Source organism: Oryzias latipes, chromosome 1, assembly GCF_053564925.1.
Source record: "Oryzias latipes strain Hd-rR chromosome 1, Olatipes_Hd-rR_3.1".
Taxonomy (NCBI): Eukaryota; Metazoa; Chordata; class Actinopteri; order Beloniformes; family Adrianichthyidae; genus Oryzias; species Oryzias latipes.
In genome coordinates, this window is record NC_136237.1 from 7,372,845 (window position 1) to 7,391,752 (window position 18,908).

At 37.8% G+C, this 18,908-nt stretch overlaps 1 protein-coding gene and 1 long non-coding RNA gene across 2 annotated transcripts in view; one reads left to right on the plus strand and one right to left on the minus strand.

The window, feature by feature from the left end:
• LOC101162429 (zeta-sarcoglycan) overlaps positions 1-18,908 on the minus strand; it is a 450,051-nt gene that overhangs the window by 373,776 nt on the left and 57,367 nt on the right. The window lies entirely within an intron of this gene.
• The window catches only part of LOC144996687 (uncharacterized), a 102,991-nt gene that overhangs the window by 42,716 nt on the left and 41,367 nt on the right, over positions 1-18,908 (plus strand). The window contains exon 2 of the long non-coding RNA XR_013659557.1: positions 13,351-13,499. This is a non-coding gene — a long non-coding RNA (uncharacterized LOC144996687). The remainder of the gene's footprint in view (positions 1-13,350; positions 13,500-18,908) is intronic.

An 18,908-nucleotide genomic window follows, 5' to 3' on the forward strand; every position in this document is an offset into this window, starting at 1 on the left:
AATTTAGAGCAAGTTTTTGCCATCTGATGTAATTGTCTGATGATTACTAATTTGATTAATATGACTCCTAAAAGTATAGTTTATAAGTGGTACAGTGAAAACTCAAGAAGCTCATTTCAAGGACAAACACATACCACTCACAATAAGTTATAGATATCATGAAAAACTCAGTGGGTGTCATTTACACATTCATTTTCACGTCACACATTTCTGGGATAGGAAGGTAATTGTATTGAGGTGATAGACACACCTCATTTTGTGTTTTCCACATGATGATGTCCTCATGTGTCTTACTTATTGGAGCCAAAACCAAAAACCAATCTGAAGGAAAAACCGTTTGTGGCATCACTTTCAACATTCTGTGGAAAATAAAAAAAAAATTGTCATCACTCAAACAGCCATGAACACAATGTTGCTTAAAGGATGAGCAGCAACACCTGGCCTCAGTCTGCCTTTGGGTTGGTAGTAGGCAGTCATGGGTACCACTTACTTTAATTGATAAATAAAAAGTATTGGCTTTGTTTCTTTGATGTACTTTGAATATTCCCCATTTACATGTAGGATCCAATAATAATCCATCTGGGTTTGAAGCGCTCTAACAATGATTGCGAATCAGTGCATGTGAAGCCTAAACACTGACTTTTCACACCAGCAATTAAAGTGTATGTTTCATTACTGCTCTATTAATAAAACAGAAATGGTTCTCAAATATTTGCTTTCTCTCAAGGTCACATACTGAATCAGGTCGAATCATGGCTACACACTAAGACACTATGTACATATGGATTTGTGTGTGGACAGGCTGGATCAGAGTGATGTGTCTTGATTGAAGGGGTCAAGCAGAACCATTCAGCGTCTTTTTAAGTCAATATAGAAGAAACTCAGAGGTGGGAAGTGTAAAGTGACCAATTTCTCTCATCACTGCATACATTTATCATTTGGGGGTCTAAGTATATAAGTTTTTAAAATAAAAGAGCTTGTTGCTGCACTAAATAATGTTACTTTCCTTGTAAAAATAATTACTGCAAAAATGACAAGTGTTACGGCAAGAGCAAGTCAACAAATCCATTTATCACCACAGTATCCAAACAACTGCAGGCAGACAGGAGCGGAGAACCCTGTCCTTAACCTGCAGATAAAGGATAAAGCAACACAATTACAGAAAGACTGCTGTAGGTTGTAGGTAATTAAGCTACAGGCAGTGGAGGACACAGACGTCACAAGAAAATCCACTAAAAAAAAGCAGGCGGCTTCCCCTTTAAGGCAACCAGTTGTTTGATAAAGACAAAATCTTTGTCATCTTTAGTCCCTTAAATGCATTAGACCAGGTTCTCAGCAAGACTCAAACAGGTGTGTCTGAGGAAGCAATAATGACCGGCAGATGTTGTACAAATTGGATCTAATGACTCACTGGGATCCCTAATAAAAGCAAGGCAATGTGAGAAAAAAAATTTGGGCTATTGTTTAACAATTGAGTGATTTTTTTCTTTCTTTATTTGCCATAGGGACTTGATATTGTAATATTTTATTCTTTTTTACACTCCTGTGACCAGTTTCTGCTGTATAAGAGCTCTGATCTGCTTCTGATTACACATCACTTTGATGAGCCCTCTCTGTTTCACTGTTTGGCCTCCTTTTAAACATCGCATCTGTTTTTATAACATTGGAGAAAGCCAGTGTTGACAAATGCTCTGATGGAGGCCAGATGTGAAATATGGATTTAGCTGTTGTGTCATAACATCACAGCTGGCACGCTTTACTACCATGCATTCATCATTCGGCTCTGAAAAAGTGAGTGGCGAGGAAGAAACGCTCATAGAAAGCAAAACAAGTTGACGGCTATTTGTTATTAATTGTTTAGGCCGTTGTTTAAAAGGATTGCTCTGCTAGAAGAAAGGAAATACCCAAGAAGCAGCAGCGGGACGGAAAAGATTTATTTTAAGAGGCAAGTTTGGCCCACTGGCAGGGACTTCTGGTAAGGAGGAAAAAAAATGGAGAGAAAGAAATTGGTGAAATGAGTGGAAAATTTAGAAGACTGTATAAAAAGAGGTAGATGTGATGAGGAGGCAGAAAAGGCTGACACTGGGAGAGTGAGGAAATCAATAAGGGAGTGAGGGGATGGGTGTAGTAGGAGAAAATGTGAGAGGATGAGCTGAGAAGCAGGTGGAGGGGGAGGGCAGGAAGCTGAAAAATAAACAGACCTTGTAAAGGGAGCAGAGAAAAACCAATGGGGAGTAGAGAAGCAAGGTAAAACCAGAAGAAGCAAGGAAGCACTTGACCATTTTATTCACATGTGACGTGATGTGGATGTGAAGGAATCACAACATAATGAGCTGAGCTACACAAGAATATCCGTCTGCCATAAAGTTTTTTTCATTCCTAAGGTAAGTAAGGGGAAAAGGAAATCTGGAGGAACAAAGACAGAAAAGAAGGAAGTGGTTACAGTGGAGGGAAAGTTCCCCCTTTTCTTGACAAGAACAGAAAGCTGATTGACACATGTGTTTATGTCAATCAGTGATCATCTCTAGACACTCAGACCCGGTCCAGTACAAGTGCGGATTATCATGATTCATCATTAAAAGGCAAATTAGCGAGATCTCTAAGCCTGCCTCTATCTAATAAATCCTCCTTGATCCACACAGGGGCATAATTAACACACGCGGCGGGGGGTGGGAACTAAGTGTGGACCAAGAACGTCTTAATAAGCAGGTATGAAGAATAAAAACGCTCCTTGAGTTGTTGATATTTCTATTCTGGAACCTTCAGCAACACCCATCTGATTTCATCTATTTGTCTTTAAAGAGAAGCATGAATGCAGATTGTCAAATTAAATTGGTGAGATCATTTCCATATTGGAAATTGAAAGTATTTTTTCTCTCCACGAGGTGGGGGTTTTGGCGCCACCCTCATGCACAGCTGACTGGGCTTAAACGCGGGACGGGAAGGAACCAAGTCAACATGCCAGTTGCATAAAATCAACCAAGAGAAAAATAACAGCAAAGTTTGCTCATTATTTTTCTTGAGCTCACTAATGGAAGAATAACTACACTTCTTGCACTTGTGGACATGTTTTACTTTAATGTGCTCAGTGTGAAACCATTGACCAACAGTGTGCTAAATTGAACATGAAGCCAATAAATGCCTCTTAATATACAAGAAATTAAACTTTTATGGTTTGTGAACAAAACTATAAGACATATGCAAATCAATATTTCTGTTGCACATGTAATAGAAAATAATGGTTTGTAATTAACTTTGCCATGAACACACATTTTACTGTTGATTTAGGAAAAATAAAGCCAGAACGAAAAAGTCTCTGGTCATCCAAGAGAGAACATAGCAGTAAAGAACTGTCAAAAATGGTGAGGGACTAATTCATATAGGATTGTGCTATTATTATTATTTTTATTATTATTGAAGTTGTTACATCTTTTCTTCAGGAGAACTTCATATATTATCAAACATCTCTTTTTGAGGAGGGTCCTGGTTAGATGGCTGCAACAGATTTAGGCAGTTTTGAAATATGAATAATTCCTTAGTTATATAAGATGACCAGACTCATGTGATTCCACATTTTAATTGGCCAAATTTCCAGGTAATCAGCAGAAACCAGTACAGGGAGAGGTGGAAAGGAAGCAGGGTGGTATTTCTGGAGGACCAGGGTTTAGCAGGCCTGCCTAAGCCTTTCAACAGATGCGCGAATATCTGCAATGAAACTATAATCTTGCGATTTATCTTGGATTGCAGCTGATACTGCTGCAGCATTGCTAGAAGCCTATTTTCCCCTATTTTAGCTCCGACTCTGGTAGGAGGAAACATGAAAAGGTTGTGTGATCCGAGTTTCTGGGGTCAGAATTTCTCCGCTTAATTTTTCCATGAGATGCAAAAGGATGCAGGCTTAAGATGGCTCGGTAGATTAAATAAAGCCTCTGCTCAGGGAGAGCAATATATCCAACGTGTTGGTGAGATCACAATGATGAGTGACACATTTGAGGTTTGACATGAATGTCAGTGCTCTATGGTTAACGGTATCTAGTGTGTGTAAACTCTGACACGAGAAATGCATTTGTTCAATGTCACTTTGTGAGACATTTAAAACATTATTCTTGAATTACCGGGACTGTTTTCTTTCTTCTTCATTCTTGTATGTGTCCATTCACTGACGTGTTTGAAATCTTTGACCAAACACAAGTTTTAAATGTCTGAGCGATGGTTGGGGTCAGGGTTTGAAAAAGTTGTCAGTTGTGATGCACCAACCGAAATGGGCGGACCACAGTCTCCTTGCTCCGCTCCATTCTGATGCATCCACTTGCAGACAAATAGATTTGCTCACGTCTTTGTTTTCCTCATCCGAGCTGGAATCTGAATCTAAACTGTACGCTGGGTAGCTCCAATATTGCTCGCCATATTCGTTTGTGGGAGAGAGTTTGAAAAAAAGAGATAATGGGAGAGCAGAGTCTCGCTCACAGGCCAGAGGTGAATTTCTCCTGCCGTTCTGTAGAAAATATGTCTTAAAAATGACTGATGATTTTTGATTTGGACTAAAAACTGCATAAACATCATCAAAAGACCGCTGGGGACACTCTAGAAATAGATCAAATAGATCGGTTTATCCTTTTGGTCAAAATAATAAAATGAAAAAGCTATGGTGCACTACAGCGAGACATGCTACTGATTACCCTGCATTGGATAATTAACATTCAGTGCACATAATGGCAGACACATCCGCCTGTTGACTTTTCAATCACTTGTGCCCTTTTTATAACTTTTATATATCCAGTCAAATTTCTTAGCCTAGGGAGGTAACTCCCCGGTGCATGCAGAATGAGAGGCAGCCACTTTCCCCTACTTTTCTTTCATATTTCCAGCAGAATGGTATCTAATTCGCAAACTGTTGATGCAACAGTATAAAAACCATGAAAAGATTGCAGTCGCAAGGTTTTCTCTCTGCTTCAGGCTACTTGAAGGTGCTGACAGTGTCAGCGTTACAATTTCAGTGCATTATGATGTGACCCCACAGCCCCAGCCTGCTGCTATCGTTTTACCTGTGAGAAGCAGGTAGAAGCTGAGCGCCTCCTACTGAACGACGATTTGAAAACGCTGTGCTGTGGCAGAATGCACCAGAAAAAGCCCAAAAGAAAAAGAGCAATGCCATTGGAGGGGTTGAGTTCCACACCCCTTTTGGAGGTAACTAATGATAGTTAGTTCTAAAAATGCATGTACAGAAATAGAAAAAACGTGAATTTTTCTGGGTTGTAAACTACTTATTGTTAGCGCTGTCATGCGATTAATTTTTTGTTTTTGTGCAATTAATTAATCATGACCTGTAATTATTTAAACTTCGAAACTTCAAACTTTATTTATATAGCACTTTTCATTCAGGTAAAAACACAAAGCAATTTAAATAAAAGCAAATAAAAAACACATATAAAATTAAAATGATTTTTTTGACTCCAACACAATTAGAGGAAAAAAAGCAAACACATCATGTTCAGAGTTCTCTAGTATACAGTAGGAGCACTTTTCCGAGCAATCCAAAAAATATTAACCACTAACTACTAATTATTAGCATGATATATATGTCGACAATCCTTATTCCACAGTTTACTGGCCCATGCATTCAGCCCTCTGCGTACCCTATTAACATATCATAAGGAACACCTTATGATAAGCACCTATGGCTTTATCACTTACATAATAGCTGTGGAACTTTGGCCTTGGTTTGGGTTAGCTCTGTTAAACAACTACAAAGTCGCACATTGATGACATCACAGCAGCGACGTGGCATGTGCCGCATACAGGGACACGACGACCTGCAGTGACAACAATGTCCGACACATTTTAGCCTAGTTCAAATATAACATTCAAGCAAGTAAACGGCTGGACTCTCGCTTTTTTATATTTGAGAAAATGACAAGTTACCGATTAAAATGTAGATTAGTGTCATTTTTTTTTTTTAAAAGTGCTAATTTATCTGTAATTAATTTATCAAGATTAATGCAATAATTTGACATCCCTACTTATTACATCCTAACAGGAACACCTGCAGTCAAACGTCACAGAAAGAGTGTGATTAAACCCGACTCCAGCATTAAAACGTGGCTGTGTGAATGATGCAACTTCCCGAATATGGTTCAATAAAATACGACCTTTTTATTTAAATTGTGAAAAAACGTTTTTTTTTCTATGTATTCACATTGTAGAAGTTCTAGCTTCTATTTAATGAAAACATTGATTTTTTTTATATAGTTGTGAAAACAAAATGTCCATTGTGAAATATGCACATCTCTGTAGTGCTATAAATTCACAAGAAAAACAGGGAAGTTCAGCCGGAGGGATAAAAGTAAAATGAATATCAGCTGTAGGCGTATAGATGCTGGTAGACAGTAGAGCTCGAACATACCTGGATTTCCAAACCATATTGAACCAGTGAGTCAGTCTGTAATATTTTTCCCTCCCAGGGAGCCACTCTGGGGTCACTTGGGACAATTTGCTTCTTTATCACTGTTGGGAGAAGTCTTAATGTTTCATCACAACACCCCAGACACTATTTCCAATCACCTGCACCCACATGCAGCGCGTGCACCTCCAAACACATAAACACCCTGACTTCCACTATCACACCGGGCTTGCTAAGAGCCTTGATTAAAATTTTCTTCATGTTCTGCTTCACTTGGTGAACGATGCGCTTGCACCCTCAGTTAGAGCTCCCTCACACAGACACAAAAAAACCCCCACACAAATACCAACACACTTTAGACAAAAATCTCCAGGTGTGTCAAATTCCTCATTTGCATGAGAAAATTGGAAAATACCTTCAATAAAATGCCTTTTCTCTTGTCCGCTGAACTGTAGAAAGGCTATGGAAATCAGCTTTTTTCTTAACAGGCCAGCGGAAAAGGGGAAAAAAAGATATCTATTGTCCTGCGCACATATCAGTAAAGGAAAACAAATGTAATCTTTAAAGACTAGAAAATAGACTAAGAAGAACAGTAAATATAGAATCTTTTAAATATAGTTGTTGGTGTTTGCCTGTTGTGTTTATTTTTCTAAAAATGTATCACAATTGCCGTCTTTCTTATTGAACCTGTATCTTTATTTGACGTGCTACTATTTTATTTTTAATTGGTTCTTGCCACTGTTGTGCAACATTTTTTCATCAAGATGTGTCCATGAGTAAGCTAGAATGAGCGCACTAAATATATATCCCACAATGCATCAGGAAAATGAGTGCCTAAACAACGTAGGGTAAATTGCATAGCATCTTATGAACACACATAGGTAGGTAGATTACTTAGCTGAACCAAGACATTTTCCTCCTGAGACCATCACCAGGGAGGTTGGCTTCATCTGTGTTGGACCTTAAACTTCGGAATTAGCTACGCAGGTTCAACACAGAAACATCGAGCTGCTTGGAGATGCTTTTCTTGTCTTTACCTTTGACACGTTTGTCTGTGAATTTCTTTCCATCTCCTCTGGTCGTTGTTCAGTTTCAGTACACCCTTCAGTCTCCCCCTTTAAGTAGGCAGACCGACTGATCATTGATTTATTTTATTTAACATTTAAACGTGAGGATAAGCCCCTTGAGGTGCAACATCTCGTTTTCAAGAGGCTCCTTGGTATTGAACGCTTACAAGGGCAGATGAGAAACAATAAATTAGAGAAAAAAGACAAAACAAAAAGAAAACACAAGCAAGCAAATGATACAATATAGCTCGCAATAAGACTTAAGCGCCCTCGCCCCTAAGCTTAAAAAGATTGTGTTTACCTCTGATAGTAATTAGAAAACACCCCCCCAGCATGGCTCAGGTGTTGATGTTTTTGCGGTGCCTGGAGCAGTTTTTGCTCTAAATATTTGCTTAGTATAGCAAACCGTGGTGGAACAGCACAAACAGCAAAAGGGAAATTCTCAGAATCTGGGTCACATGTTCCTCAGTTTAGCAGAAAACGTAGTTCTGCTGTGGTCCTGCATGGAGGAAAATCAGCTTTCAAAGAAAGAGATTGTAGGCATATTTTTATTTTCAAATCACAACAGAGTTGCTATTTTCAAACCCTACTAAAATGTGTACCAGTATTAGGGGTGGTGTCAGTGCCTCCCTCCAAGATATAAAATATCAGCATTGATGTGAGTAAATGTTCCTCCTATCAACTTAAAGATATATTTGTGGGATGTAATTGCACCACAAACTTTGCATGCACATAGTGATAGTTTTAGCCAATGAGACTGTGAATATTGTTTGTATGAAAAAGTTGAAATGTTTTAGAATCACACGAAAAGGTGCATCATGTGATTACGGACTCAGAAATGTGCATGACTGAATTTTCTTCTTCAAGTTTTGGTGTTTGTGTGATGTATGGAAATGTATTTCTTAATACACATAGTATCATGAACTATTGTTTATGTACTGATAATTCAAGAACTACACAGTAAGAGAACACATACTTTCTGTGAGAATTTTAATTTGCAGAGGGATTTTTTTGGAACTATATTTTCATTTTTTGGTTATTTATCTTATATTTATCCCTACGATTTACCCTTATGTCCTTGAAGATCAACTGGTCGATTGCGATCGATGTAATGAACCCCCCCACGTCTAGAATAACCAGTACAGCTGTCTTCCTTTAGATTAACTTGCTCTTTTGGTGAATTCTTCCTATGCCAGACTAAAAGATCCTCTTCTCCACTGATTTACCATGATTACTTAGTTTTATATTTTTCTTTGCCCCAAATTCAAAAATTCTTGTCAAGAACAAAACACAGAAAAGAGGCGATATCCTGGAGTAACTCAGTTTTACACACATCTCCTCTTTCTCTGCTGATTAAACGAAAGGAACTAAATTATGTATCACACAGTTTTAAATGTTTTTGCTTATAGCAAAAACATTTTTCCAACCAGGTGAATTAAATGAGCAGATGATGTGATGATATGAATCTCTGATTGGTGTATGTAAAGTGTATCTTAACAGTTAAGAGGTATTTTCGTCTCTGTGTGTCTCCATCTCTCTATCTGTCACTGTCTACCTCCCGTAGGGCATTTTTTATTTAAAAGTAATGGCAGACACTTTACCAACCGTGCTTTGTTCGTGCTGAGCCACATTTGGCAGATTTCATCTTTTCCTGGAACATGAATAAACTCACTTCACATATGATTAGGCAAGGGAAATATTATATTTATTTGATAAAAAAAGGGAAAGTCAATTGTTTTTACAGTGTAGACTGTAACTTTGGTTGTATAAACTGAAAGCTTTTGGACATTCGTAACTTCTAGTTTTTTTAAACATATGGCAGTTTTTGCTCCAATTTCTACCTAAGTTGTGGTTGATGCTGCTATTCTTGCCTAATATTTAATTTGTTTATCGTAAAAGAGAGTATATTCCGCTTAGAAAACACATGGCTGCACAAGTTAAGTGATTGGTTTCAGAAGTTTGCAACAGTTATAGGTTCTTCAATCAGGAGTTTTGTGCTGGTCATCAATAAAATTGCTAGTGGATTGCAGGGAAAGGTTGGGAGATTTATTGTACTGGTCTTGATCAAAAACTCTATTTTTGGGTTTCTGGGGAGGCCATTGTCGTAAGGGCCATATCCACGCAAAAATGTAACACCCACAGATGTAGGCCAAATCTGGATCGTTTCCCTACCCCTACATTTATCCCTCCAAGCAGAGAGATCTGGAAAAATAGGGTCTTCAACTTCGGATGTACTACCACTCAAATACTACCTACTACTTATGTTTTTATTTAAATTCACTGATATTTGCTCCTGCTACAGTGACTATAGTTCTATTATAGCACTGCGGCTGTTAAGAAACTGTTTTTATTGTGCTTGCATGACCATGTAACAGATGTACTCTCTGCAATGATAACATGTCTTTATTCAAATATTTACTGACACTTTATAAAAGAATACTTAGTTGACAAAACTTTAATCTGTGTTACAAATGCTTTTTTCTAAACACCAGGCATTTGAGCGCATGCAGGATGATAGTCTATTCTCCCTTCTGACTTGATGAAACAAAGGGCCCTGTGTAATGAACGCTCCTTTGATTATTCCTGTACTCTTATCTACAGTCAATTATGTGACTGGAAATGCACACAACAAGAAAACATACTGAGCATACTGAGGCGTGGCTACATTTCATCCCTGGCTACAGTCAGAGTGGAAAGTTTACAATGCAGTGATAATGGACACGAACTGTCATTTTTGTAAGGCAAGCAAGAAGAAGTGCTCTAGTCAGACAGGGATTACATCAAGAAGACATAGGATATTACACCGCTGACCTAATCTCAATCAAATCCTGATCACAAGCAGACCATTGGAGCACCCCAAGGAAAAGATGGGTTAATTTGACAAGCAAATCTTGATTTTTAGTCCTGTAATTTGTCATCTATTTTTATGTTTTTTGTGTTTTCTGGCTTGCACTGCACGTAGATAGGGATAGGCAACAGACTGTAGTTAGTGCTATGGTAGTCTCAACAGCATGTATGGTGTGTCAAGTTCTTACACTGCCAATCCCGTTAGTCCCCTCTGAACTTATAAAGGTATTACGTTAAGACTTTTGTTCCTGTCGGCCAATCCCATCAGATGTTTCCACAGCAAACTACACAACAATTTGTAAATGTGACTTTGGATCAGCTGATATCAGGCATATCCAGGCGGCCACATCAAAAAATTCTACCAGTCTAAAGTTAAACGGTGTAATGATAATATTTTAAACCATTGTTATTCCTGCCTTCATTGTAGCGCTTTGAGATTTTACCTAAAATGTAAAGCACATTCTAAATTAAATTTTTTATTATTATTATTGTGATAAGCATGCCATTAAATATAACCTTGCAAAAATAAGAAATGAGAAAATAGAAAAAAGAGCTAAAGAGTATAGGGCAGAAAAAAATATCGTGGTGGAGTGACCAAACTTTTTCTTGTTTTTTTCATATTCTAAAAACAGTTTAAAATCCAAAATGGACTCAGAAATGTCCTGCTACTTAGTTGATGTGTATTAAGCTTCCAGAAAAAAGCGTATAGTCTGCTGTATAATTGTTTTTTTTCTTTCCTGACATTATTTCAAAGCTTTTAGGATCATTGAAGACTACAATCACTTAATGATGGAGCCTTCTCCCCCTCTTTTGCATTTTATGAGGGTCCCAAACAATGTCTACAAGTAAAATATGTCTGACACAAAAGGCTTTCTGCTCTCATCTGTTTGCTCAGCTGTTGGACAGAACAAGTTAAAAAATAAATAAACAAAGTGGATTCGTGAATTGATCTTATTGATGAGATTTTAGATGAGATAAATTAGATTATTCTGAAATCGGTGACGTCATATTTCCCCATTTAAAAAAAAGGGGATTAGCCTTAATCTGGCTTTACATACATTTTTCCTTAAGGGACGCACACACTATTGTTTTATTGTGTTTTATCCCAATCATCCACTCTTACATTCCAGTGACGCACACTCATACTTACACAAGCCTACACTTACACTGTGATTTGCGATAACATTTGTTTATCCAAAACACGCACACACATACACACACGCACAGACACACACAGTGTGAGTCATGGATTACCGCCTTACTGAAGAGTGTGTATATACATATCTCCTCAATAAACTGGCATACTGCTGTAGATCACAACTGGCTCTGTCAAAAGCACAGAAAGGCCCACAGCTTCCTTCCAGCATGAGAATCCTCCATGTGAGTGTTGACTGCATGCTGATGCTTTCACTGGGCCACTTCAGGCAAAACATATCAGCACTTGAGTTAGGGTACACCAGTATTTTATGGTGCCCACACTTTTTTGGCATGGGAGCTACTTTTGAGACAAGCTCCAAAAGATCTACCTATATATATAGATATATATATACCTGCACCAAAGTCACTTTAAGTTCAACTTCAACAAAAATTCAACAACAAGCATTTCAGCGGTGCTAAAATAAACATTCTATCAAATAAACAGACTCTTTATTTCTGTTTGATGACACATCAATCGTTGCTTTACATTTGTTCGCGACTCATCTGTTGCTACATTCCTACTCTGTTTATGTCGGCTACAGTGGCTGTTTTGGTCCAGTTTTTCCACTCCGAGAATGGATTGCATTCAGAACGAATCGAAGCTCAGTCCGATTGGAAAAGAACCGAGACCACCTCAAAATATGTGTTCGAGAGGGGATCCTGGTCCTGGACTAGGATCCACTTGGGTGTATTCAGACTGAAAATTTGTTCCGGATTATCGGGGAAAACCAACTCTGGTTTACTTAAAGCAAATGTGTCTAGTCTGAACAAACCCTAAATCCAGAACTGAAATTAGTTTACCATCACTTTGAACAGAAAGATAAACTGACGAATATTATTTTAGTATATCTGGAAATAAATTCAGGCATGAAGGGGTTAAATGTCATATGATGTTTACACACAGTACATACATAAGTTTTTTTTACATTTAAATCCAAGCAATAGAAATGCAAACTGTTTGGAAATGACAGTGACATCTAGGGACTGTTATTTGAAAAAAAGTAAATAAAAATACTTCTTTATCTTGAAAATAAGATACATTTTACCAATGTAAACATTTACACATTGGCAATGAAATAAGACTACCGGTAGTTTTATTAGAACAGCATGAAGAAAAGACCATATTGCTGTATTTCGAGCTCATCTCCTGTGAGTTTTGACAGAATGATTTTCTTTTTGAGCTCCAAAACTATTGTGTACGTTTTCTGAAATGCATCTGGACAGTAAACCTGGTGGACAATCAGAATGTTACCCTCAAATTCCATCGGAGCCGGGAAAGGCTCACTGTTAAACCCTTTAAAGCTGCCGTTTTGCCCATTCCACAGAGTCAAGGGACTGACGCAAGGCTTCAATTTCTGGTGCTTGACACTCTTCTTCATGCAGCATGTAATCATCCTCAAAGTGAACTGCTCAAGTCATTGTGGTTTACAAAAAATCCAACAGAAAACAAAAGACTCATTTATGCAAACTCAAAATAGAAAAAAATAAAAATTAAGAAAATAAGAAAATTAAGAGTGACTAAGTCAGTTGGATACTGCTAAAAGGAAATGATTTGGCAATTATTAGAGCCCAAAAGTCAAGATATGAAAAGTACAACTGAATTGTACCTTTCATATTTGTTCACCAAAAAAAGTTATATTGCCAGACTTAAAGACGTAAATTTATTACTTTTTTCTTGTAAATTTACGAGATTCAATTCAAAGTGAACACAGACCCAAAACAGACTGACTAGTTGAACAGTTAAGCTGAATGTTCATTGAAAACGTTTCAAATGTTTGGAAGCTCATTTGTTTGATTTACGATTTATTAATGTTTTATTTATTGATGGGTGGCTTTCAGGATCTCTGCAGTCCGTTGATGAAGACATCGGTGTCCCTGCAGATGTCCACTTCGATCCTTTCTTCCTCCACCAAAGACAAAATCTCTACGTCTGTGTGATGCTTCCGTCAGAGGAGGAGCACTTTTTTGGTGTTTTCAACGTTCTTATGGTAATATAACAAACTATTTTCATTAATCTTTCTTGTTTTATGTTGAAACGGGACGTTTCATCAGCAGGATTGGACGTATGTTACAATGTTTACCTTCCCCTTTGGGGTTTCTTGTGCGCATTACAGTTACATGACGTAAGCTGACAAAATGGACTTCTGGGTAGGTAATTGAAAAGGGAGAATAAAGTAGCATTCCTCTGCCCCCAAACGTGCCTCTGAGTTCCTTATTTTACATATGAAACTCCACATTAATGACACGGAAGCCCAGAAAGCCGGATACACTAACAATGATTTGGTTTTGAGTCATCAAAAGGTTCCGAATTTTTTTGTTTTTGAAACCTATCCGGAAATAAAGCTTCACAAAAATGCTCCACATCTTTCATCTTCTAGCACGGCTCCGATAAGCAGACAACTTTGGTGTTTTTTCTTGTCAATTTATGTTTTCCGTAGATTTACGACTTTATTCTCGTAATTTAAAAGTTATGACTTTTTTCTCAAAGATTTAAAAAGAAAAAAAGTTTGTACACTGGCCCTAAAACTCTGTCATATAAAAGTAAAAAGTAATAAAAATTATAAAAATAAAAAACGGAGTCAGCAGAGTTCACCAAAAAGTCAAAAAGGCTCACTTCACAACAGCTAGTTTTTGTCTAATCCTGATAAACACAACCAGAGTTGAAACGCAAAATGAAAGAAAAACCAACCGAGAGCATTCCAAGAAGAGGTTTTTTTGAAAATGGAAGTTAAAATATGTTACAGTCATTAGGACACTAGGCAATCCAGTACATAGAATTACTGCCTCTAAGTAGGATTATGCCTTCTGTGTTTACCAATATGATGCATCTGATCTGATCTGTTGCCACAAAGTTAGCTGCTGAGTAATGTGGCAAACATCACTAAACTGTCCTTTAAAAAGGCTCTCCAAGAAGGATTTCCTTTATGATCTCTACAAAAGAAACAGCTCTTCATTTTTTTAAGTTGCTGCAGCTGCAAAAGGACGGGTCCCACACGATTTATTTAAGGGCCTTCTGAGTGCTGTAATATCTATCACTGAGTCTTAAACTGCAGAAATCCTTTAGAGGTCCATGAGGAATGAGAGGGCAGTTCTTTTCAAAAAGAGAGTCCTTATTGTGTTCTTTACTATATATCCTCAAAACATTTTTGGAATGGTGTGATAAGCTGACCATTAGTGTGCACGTGAGTGTCTTGATCCAGAAACAAAAGGACTCTCCGAGATGACACCTTTAAAGCAAATTCTGCTTTTGTTCATTAGACATCTGCAAGTCCAAAAACAAAGTGGGCCAAAGAGGAAGAAAAAAACAGGACAAGTAAAAAAATGTGAGAAGGAGATTTATGCGCTTCAACAACTCAATCTGGGTTTGAAAAATTAATCAACACGGAATTGATATTTACTTAAAAATATATTATTTTTATAAATCAATTAATTAATGTTGTTTTAAAGTAATTATTGTATTTTTCCAAATATAAGTCCCATTTTTTTCATTGTTTGGCCAGGGGTGAGACTTATACTGGGGTCCGACATATTAAAAAAACAAACACACATAAGCTCATTTGTTAGTTATTTTCCTCCAAACAACCACTATAACGCACTGTAGGTGTGCATCAGTATTTGCTACCGACTAGGGATGGGTATCGTTAAGGTTTTAACGGTACTACTACTCTTATTGATACTGCTTATCGATCCGGTATTTTAACGAAACTCTTATCAATACTTTTTGAGGACAAAAAATTAATAAATAAATAATAATAATAATAGTAATTGATACTTTATTCATCCCACAATGGGGAAATTCTTCGCTGCATTTGAACCATCCCCTGGGGAAGCGGTGAGCTGCAGCCGAACCGCGCATCTGTACGCGTGGAGTTTATAAACACAGTTTTGGATGAGCGTCGATAGGCGTATTTGACGCCGGTCGAAAGAAAGGCAGCAGACATAAATTTGACACGTGATTAGAGTTTAATATGAACGCAGCTTTATGCTAGACTTCATGGAGTTGTTCAGAACCATTACACTTAAATCCTACAGTGCGATTTCTATTCCAGCGCAAGTTGTACTTAATTTTATTTGGCTGAAAAATTCTTCATTATATTGTTCGCTCGCTATCTTGCGGTTTGCCTCTCATGTTCTCGCTGTTCTGCTATTTTTATTGCAACTTTGCAGTTATTTTTTTATTTTCATTTTTTAAACAGCGCACTGCGCCGCGTGCTGATTGGCGGATCTTTGTATTCATTCTATAAAACTGGACTTATTTTTCTATGAAGGTTTGAAGTTTGAGAGTTTGAACAAGAGAAAAAAGTGTAACAATCTCCACGCCTGCCTGATAATCAAGAGTGTTAAAACATCTGAATCCTACTTTGAGGATTTCACCTAGCACTGTTTTTTATGGAACACTTCCCACGCGATAAAAGAGACTGTAGTTTTTTAGGACAAAAGTGTTTTTTGATAGTTTGATAGTCCGGTTCCGGGTTATACAGCAGGACGCGTGGCGTGCCTCTCTGCGAATACAACTATCTTCAAATTACTTAAAAAGTTGATTTTTCTCCAAAAAAGAGAGCTGACCATGCCCCCGAAGAAACCCCAGGAATATGAAGAGCTCAAAAAGTCTCTTGACATTATTCAAGAAACGCTGAAAAGTTTTATGGATCAAGTGTCGGCTAAGCTAACACCACTCTGGGAGATGATGGAAGAGTTCCGAAGATTTCGGGCTCAAAACGAGCAGCGAGAAAACCGGGTCGAGATTCTGGAGAAAAGACTGGACGATGTTGAACAGCAAGTAAGGATGAATAATGTCATTCTCACTGGAGTACCAATCAAGCCTCGAGCGAAGCTGAATGCAGCAGGAGCTAGCACTGCTAATGCTAGCGCTAGCGTAGCTAGCAGTTCTAATACGGAGTTCGGTGCAGCGTCGCTGGAACAGCAAATACTTTCATTTCTCACATCTAAAGGGATTTCCCTGGATCTCAATACCATCGAGACCTGCCACCTGCTCCCCAGGAGAAAGGAGACGGATAAACCAGCGATCCTCATCAGGTTTGTGAATCACAAACACAAGCTAGCTTTGATGAACCAAAGGAAACACCTGAAAGGTTCGGCTGTTTATCTGAACGACCATCTGACCAGAAGGAATGCTGAAATCTCAAAACATGCACGGCTTCTCAGGAAGCGTAAGCAGATTGAGAACACTTGGGTTAAAGGCTGCAGGATTTACGTCAAACCGCTCGGTCCAGAGGACCGGTCCAAGGTTCTGGTCGTGAACACCATGAAGGACTTTGAGAAGTGCTTGATTACGGTTGTCTGAAACAACGTGGAGTAATAAATCAAAGAGCCAAATAATTTCAAGAAATATGACACCTGGAATCATCACTTTCTCCGTATGCCTGACGTAACCTGAATAGCAGCAGAGTTCTGACCTGCAGACAACTTGACCTCAACTTTCACCGCAGCTGATATCAGCTGAAGAAGGATATGTACCTGAATCTAATGTCTGCAGACATAACATGGAAGAAAACTATTAACTGTTTAAACCAAGAAAATCGGCTGTTATCAGTAAAAGAAGAAACGCCAACCTTGGACAATTCGACAGTTTATGGACCCTTTTTATTTTTCCCCCACAGCATTACTTTATTATATAAAAAAAAAGAAGAAAAAAAAGAAAAATACAAAAAAAAAAAAAAAAAAAAATACAAAAAGAGTAAAACAAATGATTAATCACCTTTGAAAATTGTTAAATTGATTGACTTTTGATGATAGTACTTCACTAGCTCCCTAAATTGATTAATTGATTCAAAAATCTTTGCTAATGTAGCATAACTTTGCACATGTTTTTAACTTTTGATACTTGATGAAATTTTTGCTATGAAAATTCCTGAAACAGTGTTGTGTCTATTTTACTGATATAGTATTATGTTTTAACATAATTTGCATATATTTCAGATGCTGCATTTGCCATGTTGATTTCTAAAATAGTTATTTTTGACGTAGTACTTAAGTAATTCATCTTTGTCATGTGCTTTATTGATACCTTATGATTATTAATTCTGTCTGATAAAACCTAGGAACCGGATATTGATAAATCATGTAATAAAATGGTTATAGTATAACGGGGTGGGATTATATAAGTTCGCTTCCTTCCACTCCCTTTCAAGCAATATTTATTAATTATGTCTAATTATCCTAAGTTTGATTAGTTACCGTATGAATGTATAACTGATGATTATATTGTTTTTGTGTATTATTTCTATTTGATTGCTTGAAATAAACCATTTCAAATCAAAAATCAAATCAATAGTTCAACATTATGACTTAATTAACATGTCTTTGTTCAGTTGATATCACTAGTCAAATGGAAACTGTTCATCTATACCATATAAAATTGATTTGAATGGGAGAATAAATTGCTGTGGGATCGATTCAGTATTTTGGCAGTGAAACGGCGTGCTACTTATAACAGACATCTGAGGAGATGAGGTCACCTCTAGAGTTCCAGTGCAAAAGAACTGAAGGGGAGGGGGATTGCGAGCGGGAATCTATTATGGTATTCAATAAGCTCCCTCCCTTCACTTCTGCCTCTTGGACTTGATACCATGTCCCCTGATGCACACACACACACACCTTTAAAGCATCTCAGAGGACTGAGTATCCAGATTCTCTTCATTGATTTTGATGGACTCACAAGCAGGTGATGAGAAAGAAACTGACCGTGGACCTATAGGGTGAACACAGACAGGCCTGTAGAGTTTTTCTCTTCCACAGCATCTGGGAGGGAAAAAAGGGGCACAGAAAAGAGAAAGAAGGCTAACGGCAGCCTTTTTTATGCAGGTGCATGTCAGCGCATCTGAGTGCGTATGTCTGCGGCCGTGTAATTTCTCTCCTGACACACGGTGGCAATTGCATTAAGTGGAAGAGGGATCCAACCAAGTCCCTGTGTTAAGTGAAGTCAGTGCCATTTAAACAGGCAGATGTGACATTTGATACAAGGTTGAGGAGGGAACAAGAAAGCAAACAGGCACACTTGTAGGATTCCTCGAGACAGGGGTATTTGCACATTTACAAATGTGACATTCTAGAAGAAGGTGAGGAATGTATGTGAGCAATTATACACTACAAGAAAAATACTCCTCGGGAAAGATGTCATAGAAATAGCTGCCGTGCAAAGTTTGGACAGATCAACATCTTGTGGAAGTCTTTTTAAAACACCCCTTTAAACAGGTAAGGACTGAAGAAAAGTCATCTATCACAATCCGCATATGCGATGTGCTCTGACATGTGAAATGTCTAACTAATGGGCTGGTAAATAAGGCAAATGCAGAGTATGCTCATTGGTTTAGATATACAGCAGAATTTGCAAGCTGAAGCCAAACTCTTTCATGTGTAAAATTAAGCATTTCCAG